Source organism: Dermacentor silvarum, chromosome 1, assembly GCF_013339745.2.
Source record: "Dermacentor silvarum isolate Dsil-2018 chromosome 1, BIME_Dsil_1.4, whole genome shotgun sequence".
NCBI classification, from domain to species: Eukaryota; Metazoa; Arthropoda; class Arachnida; order Ixodida; family Ixodidae; genus Dermacentor; species Dermacentor silvarum.
Genome location: NC_051154.1, coordinates 221,211,103 through 221,220,245, shown reverse-complemented (window position 1 = coordinate 221,220,245; position 9,143 = coordinate 221,211,103).

The window sequence follows — 9,143 nt, the reverse complement described above, 5'->3', positions numbered from 1 at the left end:
TATTTACTTGAATTTTTCAATAAATGTATTGACTGCAATGTTCACGTTACCTTTAGTTAGAACGTCATTCCACGATATGTGAATTAGTTCTTGATGGAAATTCTCAAGTTTAGGCGCTGTTATAGAACGCGATGATATATAGGGTAGTTTCTTTTTAATTTATTGCTTAGTAACTAGAAATACAGGTTGGTGATCGCTAATATCACATGAAATGGTTCCTGCTCTAACATCCTCAGAATTAACGTTCGTGAGAAAGACATCGATTCGTGTAGATGTATTGGTAGTAACTCTTGTTGGCATATTAATAGTGTTAAGTAGTCCAAAACTATCAAACAAACACGTCATCTCATGTTTACAAGTTTCGTTAGATAACATGTCAATATTAATATCGCCGCCACATACAATTAAATATCTATTCATCACAGCATGGTTAAACAAGTTTTATAAATGAGCCATAAATTTCGAAATATTTCCTGATGGAGGGCGATAAACGGCTGATATGACGTAATTGTTTAGGACAGCTGTCAGCATCTCACAGTCAGGTTCTGAACAACAAAATTCTTTTAGGAGTTCACAATGAAAAGTTTTTTTTTTACAAGCAAGCAAACACCACCACCTCGACTATAGGAACGATTTTCAGAGTAAGCATCGTAACCAGGCAGAGAAAATGGATTGTCATCATTCGTGTACCAAGCTTCGGTTAACATGATTATGTCAAACTGAAAATCAAGTTGTGAAAATAAAAAATCTAGAGACTCATATTTATTTCTTGCTGATTGACAATTTAAATGAAAGAATTTTATGCCAGGCATAAACTCCTCTCCAATATGTCTATGCAATTCAGTTGGCAAAACGAACATAGTTCAAGAAAGAAATATGCTATAAACGTGACAAGAACCTCAAACTGTGCTCGGGAAATCTTCTTTACTCTTCACCAGAATGGGAGGAAAACCATCCCTGCGTCTCAACAGAACCTATCGTTCGTGCACCATGCAAATCGGACGTTATTTGCTCTAGCCCATTGCTTTGCCTCCAAGAACAGAGTTCGAGTTTGCTTGGTCAAGTTCTCCTTAATCATCACTTCATATTTGGTATCCCTTAGCTTCTTACGGCTATGTAGCCAGGTGTCCCGAACCGACTGTCGCGAGAAGCGTAAAATGACACCTGGTATCCTGTCCGACCTAGAAGGTCGTATGTATTGCCGTGGCATCACTTCCTGTTAGAGCGGGCATCTGAATTGATGCAGCAACTGTATTGACCTTTCCAATAAGTTCTCATGATCAGTCTTACAGATTCCATGAAACTCTAGATTGAGCTTCCTATTATGTCGTTCAAGTTCATTGAGATCTTATATCTTGAATTTCTTTAGTGCTCGAACTTGCTTCTGCTGAATCAGCTTTCCGCCTTACATCTGACTATTTGTTGTCCTGCTCTTTAATGGCAGCGAGTACACCATCGTATTTGTCAGACAACATTTGCACGCTGGCCTCAATAGCAGCAACAATGTCTTTCAGAGTTTTCACTGTCTCCGTTAACTCTGCAATGGCCACAACATTGGAGCAATCAACAACTTTTTTGCTCTTACTCCCCTGCACATTGGATATCGCCACTGCTTTTTTTTCATCAGTTTTTTCTTTAAATGTTCTCTCGCTTATGCCACAGCAGGGTCCTATGTGATAAGAACTAAGACATTCACTGCATACCATACAGTCATCATCAGAACCAACACTCAAGCCACAATCAAAACAAGATACATCAGCAATGGTACTCATAGCTACAACTTCGAGGGCAACAGTGCAGGGCACAGCTAACTGTAAAATGTCTAGAAAGTTATAGGAAAGTAATGCTATTCACAAACCTGTAAAATGTGGAAATGAAGTTTAGGACGAGCCCTTTCTCTTTCTTTAGGACGAGCCTCTGCTGCTGGCCAAGTGAAGACAGCGTCAGTGAACCCTCCTTTTATAAGCTGCTGAAGGATGGGGAGGGATGTCGTCGTCACCTGATGAGTCTGCGCACCACTTGCTGACGAGGCAGCTAGACAACACGGTGGCACGTATGGATCAGTAATCAGAGATTACTGTTCACGCTTGGCACGGAATGAAAATTCCACGCAACGCCTTGCGCAGCCGGTCCCCGGCTAACCTTTCGCACGTGTCGCAGCAGCTGTCGATCCTCGCCAGACAAGCAGCACTGTAAAATGTAGAAATTAAGTTTAGGACGAGTCCTTTCTGTGGCTCTGCTGCAAAGAAGAATATGGCACACATGGCACAGCAGAAAACAGACTAACATGGCACAGCAGAAACAATTTGTGCACTGAAATAATGGTAATCACACAAAAGGTGAGTACTCGCCTCTTGCGCCCACAAACTTCATATTTTGGACGGCGGGTCATAGCGCTGAAGCACGAGTAGGCATTAGTGAACGCTACTCCAAGCCATATAGACGAAACACTATACCTCCCGTCGTGGTAAGCCGTCCCGAAGGCTGAGTCTCAGGATGGACCAGGAGAACAAGGAGCTGGTTTGTAAAATTTGCCGTATTCCTTTGGTGAAATGCAAACTCGTTAGCAAGAACGCTGCAGTTTCCCGCTGCATCCCCTCTCGACATCGGGATAGCAACGCAATAGCATTGCTATGAGCAGATCGAACGGCTGCATCGGCTTGACGTTCCGACGAAACAGAGCGGCTTGGCAACCATTGAAAGGTGATGTGATGTCCTTTCTCAACTGCCCAGTGGTTATTTCGCTTCTGTCCGCGCAAGTTGTTCCTGGGGTTCATGCCCTTAATGCTAAGAGTAGGGCTCCCTTGGAATCGCAGAAGATGAACCATTTCTGGGGCTTTTCCTGATTGATAAATTGAAGTACTGTGTGCAGGGCCGCAAGTTCGGTGGCCGTCGTCAATTTCAAAGGTGATGTCTTGAATTTTAAACTAATAGATTCCGCAAGTACAATACTGCAGTTGCTCAACTAGAGTGCATGACCGATCCATCGGTGTAAACGCGCAAACCGTCACTGGGGACTATGTGCAGTAGCAAGAATGGTTGATTCCTTCAATGCAACTGATGACATGTGTGTCTTCTTCTTGGTGCCTGGAATAACCAGGCATACTGGAGGTGTCATGTAGGGAACACAACGATGACAGCGGTCCTGCTACAGGGACGTGATTCGATGCGCGATGTGCGTGAGTAGTAATGAGACATTTAAACTTGTACGCACGCGGGCTTGTTGTTGGTAAGCAAGCAAGATGGTGAAGAGGTATCCTTGTGACATGTCGCATGTGCACTGTTAGAGCGCAGACTGCTATGTACGTTGCTACAGTTGGTGGTCACATCGTCGGTGGTCACACGCTATGGCGATACTAGCTGCTCGAGCTGTACACTTATGAAGACCAAGAGAGACACCACCGTATGATCTGGCCTTGTATAGATGGAGTGTGCGAAGATTCCCTTTATTGGTGTTAGCCCGTGTGCAAGCTGTACCGTAAGAAGCTCATGAGTAGTGCATGATATATCTGTGACATCGATTGCACAGATATGCCCCAATACTTTCCGCCAACAATTTGAATACATGGGCTTTAGCAGTCCTCTTCTTCATGTGCGAAATGTGCGATGTCCAAGACAAATCACGTCGATGCTGGGGTCCATGCTGAAAAAATTGGATTCTTTCGTGTGTTTGCCCATTGATGTGTATAACATATGGTGTCATTGCTTTGCGTGTAAACGCGACTAAGCGGCACTTTTCTGAGGATATTCTAGGCCTTGTTTGTGCCGGTAAAAAGACGTTTGCGTGGCCGTCTTGCAATCTCGCTTGTGCCTGCGGGTGTATTATGTCGGACACCAAGGGCAGATATTATTTGCATTGATTGATAACTGGGCTGTCCTTGGCAATGATTCAACAAGGTCTAATATGCTACGTTGAATAGCGATGGGGCCACAAGAAATCAAACGCCTAATTAAGTAATTACTATAATTACAAATTAACTTTTTATTTATTATTTTATGGCACATCTTTCAATCTACGAATTATAGCCGCTGATTCGCAAGGCGTATCCACTTGGAACAAAATTCTAAGGACTGAACCAGTTTTGAGATATTAATTTTCAAAGTGTCCGACGAAATGCATGGGCATTCCAGTTAACTTTTGAGGAAACGCTGTTTTATGCATAGAGCCTTAGTCTTTTTTCCCTCTATCATTGTCATTTTGGCTGAGTCATGCTCATGATTATGACTTCTATCATCATCCTTTGGTGCTTCCTTCACTTAGTACCAACGTCCGAACCATGTTCACTTTTTTCGCATTGTTCACATTGTCAATTTAGGCGCCTGTTTCATGACCTAGATGACACGCACGTCATGTACATTCATGTCATGACCTATCATTTATGTTCTTCATACACTCTTGCGATACCATGCCAAGTTTGGTACATACCAAGTTAACGCAACGACCATGAAAGCACCAAGACGTAGGCAGCTCTTTCATGACCTATCATTTATGCTCGCCATACACTCTTCATTCGATGCCAATTTTGGTACATACCAAGTTACCGAAACGACCACGAGAGCGCTAAGACGTAGGCGGCTAGATAGATAGACAGACAGATAGATAGATAGATAGATAGATAGATAGATAGATAGATAGATAGATAGATAGATAGATAGATAGATAGATAGATAGATAGATAGAGATAGATAGATAGATACTGTCAAAGGGCATATGTTCGTCAAGAAATGCTTCGCACTTAATAATACCGAATTTCCAGGTGTTTTGTTTTAACACTCGCTGCTTAGGACACGTTCCCTATGCAGGCGATCAACGAATTCATACCGTTTCTTGTCGAGTGCTCATACCAAGTTGTGTCTCTGTGTACTACTGAAAGCGCAGAATTCGGCTTTCTATCATTTTTCTAATCGTATTTAAATAATAAAATAAAAGACATGCGCTGCCAACAAAGATCTGTTTTATGGCTTTGTGAATATTGAAATTGCTGTTATGCTAAGTTTATGTAAATAAAAAATTACACAAATAACCAGGACGAGTTATGGGACTTCTATGGTGGGAATTACGCACCGCTTGTAGTTAATTTGTCCTTCTAGTATTGCTTTGTTGGCTTCAGTCCTTTATTTGATTAACCGAACAATGTTCGAAAGTTGAATTCATGAATAATACCAAATCTAAAAAAAGCAGGCAGATCCCACGCCCTGCGGGAATCTATGTTATGTGAAGCAGTGTGCGGGGAGCCTACCATGTTAAGGAAACGACCTTGACAGCACCCAGACGTAGGCGGCGGTTTCATGACCTACATGACACGCATGTCATGACTTCATGTCATGAGTCTTCGGGAGTCCCTTGAGCTATGCCTAAGGGACCTTAATGCGAAAGCCTTAGTCATGCTCGTCACTATGACTTCGACCAACAACCTTAAGCCTTTTCCTTCACTTAGCACCATATCCGAACTCATTTCAGTGGTTTTTGAGTGCTAATCTTTTTCTCTATATCAGTGTCATTTTTGCTGAGTCATGCTCATGACTATGACTTCTACCATAATTCTTTGGTGTTTCCTTCACTTAGTACCAACGTCCGAACCGTGTTATTTTTTTCGCTAGGTCATTGTCATTTTAGGCGGCTGTTTAATGACCTTCATGACAGGCATGTCATGACATTCATGTCATGACCTATCATTTATGTTCGTCATACACTCTTGTCATACCATGCCAATTTTGGTACATACCAAGTTAACGAAACGACCACGAGAGCGCCAAGACGTAGGCGGCTAGATAGATAGATAGATACTGCCAAAGTGGCATATGTTTGTCAAGAAATGCTTCGCATTTAATAATACCGGATTTCCAGGTGTTTCGTTTTAAACAGTCGCTGCTTGGACACATTCCCTAAGCAGGCGGTCAACCAATTCGTACCGTTTCTTGTCGAGTGCTCATTCCAAGTTGTGTCTCTGTGTACTAGTGATAGCGCAGAATTCGGCGTTCTATAATTTTATTGCGATAGCAATTATATGGACACTTCAACCGGATTTCTGCCGTCGGCGTCGCCGTCGCCGTCGCCGTGAGGTTCTGTATAGATCAAATCTTCACCGCGCGCCGTATGCCCGAGCGGAAGCGGTACGTGCGGTCTGCCAACAACCGCGCTCGTCGCTCGACCGCACCGTCTGTTATCTCTCCCACGCGCAAGCAAGGAAGCGGGAAGCCAGCGCCGGAGGGAGCGGGGGGGGGGGGCGCACTTCTACTCTGCCAACAACCGCGCTCGTCGCTCGCCGCACCGTCGCTTATCTCCACACGGCTCTGACCTTTATGCACTGTGCATTCGCCACTCAGTTTCTGTTGAAGCGATAGACAGCACGTACCTTCGCCCGCTGCAGCGTATGGCTTGCAGTCAGCGTTTTGACAGTCGTTGTCTGCAGTCATTCAGTGTGATCTATTCATGTTTGTGCGCGCTCACACCACGCTTGTTCATTCAGTTAGTAATGGTCGGGCCACATTTTCCAACGAACGCTACACATGTAATGCTGCCCGGATCGGCAGTGCAGCGCTACAGGTGTGTCCCTTCGCACGCGCGCTGCCCACGGGAAGCGCTTCTCATCAACACCACCGTTTCACACGCGCCTTCTCGTGGTCATCGAGTCTCTCTTCATGTCGGTCTACTTACGCCGCAGCACACCTGCTTACTTAATCAGCTCATGTTTACTACAATTCATATTGCTACCAAAGCCGCTCACCTTACTTCTTATGACATTGCTGTGTTGCTATCGCATTCATTGTTTAGCCCTTAGGGCGAAACTGTGAAATTTTTTGTAAGTGTATTTTAAGTATTAAAATAAAAGACATGCGATGCCAACAAAGATCCGTCCTATGGCTTTGTGAATATTCAAAGTGCCCATTATGCTAAATTTATGTAAATAACTAAATTACACAAATAACCAGGAAAAGTAATGAGGACTTCTATGGTGGGAATTATGCACCGCTTGTAGTTAATTTGTCTTCTCTAGTACTGCTCTCTTGGGTTCAGTCCTTTGTTTGATTACACCGAAGAATGTTCGAAACATTGAATTCATGAATAATACCAAATCTTAAAAAAAGCAGGCAGGTCCCACGCCCTGTGGGAATCTATGTTATGTTATACTGGATGCACTAAATCCAGTGCTTGCTAGCATCGTCTAAGCACCATGGATCGACCTGTAGTCGCCTTCCGCACTGAAGTTAAAGGTGCGTCGATCTTCCAGTGGAATGCCAGAGGTCTCAGGACCCGCATAGCATACTTTCGCCAATTCGTTTTTAGAAATCGTTTCCCCATACTGATCATATGCGAAACAAATACATCGACTCCACCCAGACTGTCTGGTTAGGAACCTTTCGCCTCGACCACATGCGGAGCATGCAGCAAAGTAATGGTCTCCATATGTCTGGTCTCCATATAGACAACCAATATGTCTGCCTGCATGTAAAAATGAAGACTGGGTCATTTACACTTATTGGAGCCTACATATTGTCACGTAGTAGTGACGCTGAAGAAAACAGTCGTAAAACTGTGTATGACGAAACTGATTCTTTATTGGGCGAACCTGTGCCCACAAAAGCAAGCTACACTCAAAGCACAACGATAGCGGCTAGCACAGTCAGCGATCGTCGAAAATCTCATCAGCGGCGAAACGGGTCGGCTTTTATACGTGAGTCATCGAATGTTCCAGATTAATCCCTGGTGCCCGCGTGGCTTCTAGAAAGCTCTAGACAATTCGCGTCGCTCATACAATTAGATTACATGAGCGTCGGTGACCACAGACGACCGATAGAAGCATCGATAACGTTCGAGAAGCTTCCGATGCAAGCGCGACCTGCGACGAGCGATAACGTTTAACATTTGTCAGCCGGTGGAAAGCGGCCACCGGTGAAAGATAAACATGTATACGTGTCAATATCCCCAGCGGGTCACTTTGATGGCAAAAGGCTCAAGAAAATATTGAAAATGACCAATGGCCCCTGGGTTATCACAGGTGACTTTAACGCGCATCACCAGCTATGGGGAAGCACTAAAATCGATCGCAGAGGCAGGAGTCTTGCCTAAAGTCCCTATGTAAGAAAAGTACCGCCATATACTCTTTCCTTCGCCGCCTCCTCTCCTAAAGCGCTTGCTTTTTTCTTTACTTTTTGCTTGCGAAAGCCAAATCGACGGTGGCGCACCTAGAAAGTCCACGTTGAAGCTTTCAGGCCGGGAGCGCGCCGCCGCCGCCGCCGGCGACTGCGGCTGCGCAGAGGACTTTCAACATGGCTCTGAGGCGGAAAAAAAGAAAATAGAAAGAAGTGAAAAGCGCGCGCTATCATCGTCCAATCGGAGATACAGCAGAGAGAGAAGCGGCGTTTGTCAAAGGATGGCGGTACTTTTCTTATATAGGGACTTTAGTCTTGCCTCCTTTGCGGCCGACCGTGATATGTGCTGTGTGAATGATGGCAGCCCTACATTTCTGCGAGGCACGACCTATAGCAGCTGCTTAGACTTTACTTTGGTGTCACGTTGCTTCGCCTCGAGCGTCCAATGGTTTACTGACATAGAGACACATGGAAGCGACCATATTCCAACATACATCAAGATTAGTGGAGTTGAGCAAAGCTCCTCTACAGTCTTGCGTACAGTTGAGTGGTCAAGGTTTAAGGAGCATATGGATGACGCATGTCGGGAAGGCCTTTCACACAATATAGAAGACAAAATCGCGGACGCAATGAAAGCATTCATGTGCTCGCTCACAAGGTCAGCAAGGCGAACGCACTTCGACACACAACTGGAGAGGCTGCGTGCGGAACGCCAACAGGCGGAAGAAAGGTATTGGCGCACAAAATCCGTTCTAGACCTGAGAGCTCCATGACGTATACAAAAGAAAGTTCAGCGTCGTATGGATAAATTGGAAGACAAGCGATGGAAAACTTTCTGTCAGACGCTTGATCCCCGAAGATCGCTCTCACACATATGGAGAACGGTTAGGGGTCTTCGCTCATGTCCGCATCAAAGGAAGCCCTTTGCTGTTCTGGCCCTCTACCAACACCGCTCGCAGTTTGAAGTGGCTGAAGAGTTCTCTGTGCGGGTTGCTGGATCCGTGATCATCCCTACTGACGCGGCACTGAATGGCGTCCCTGAGGCACGT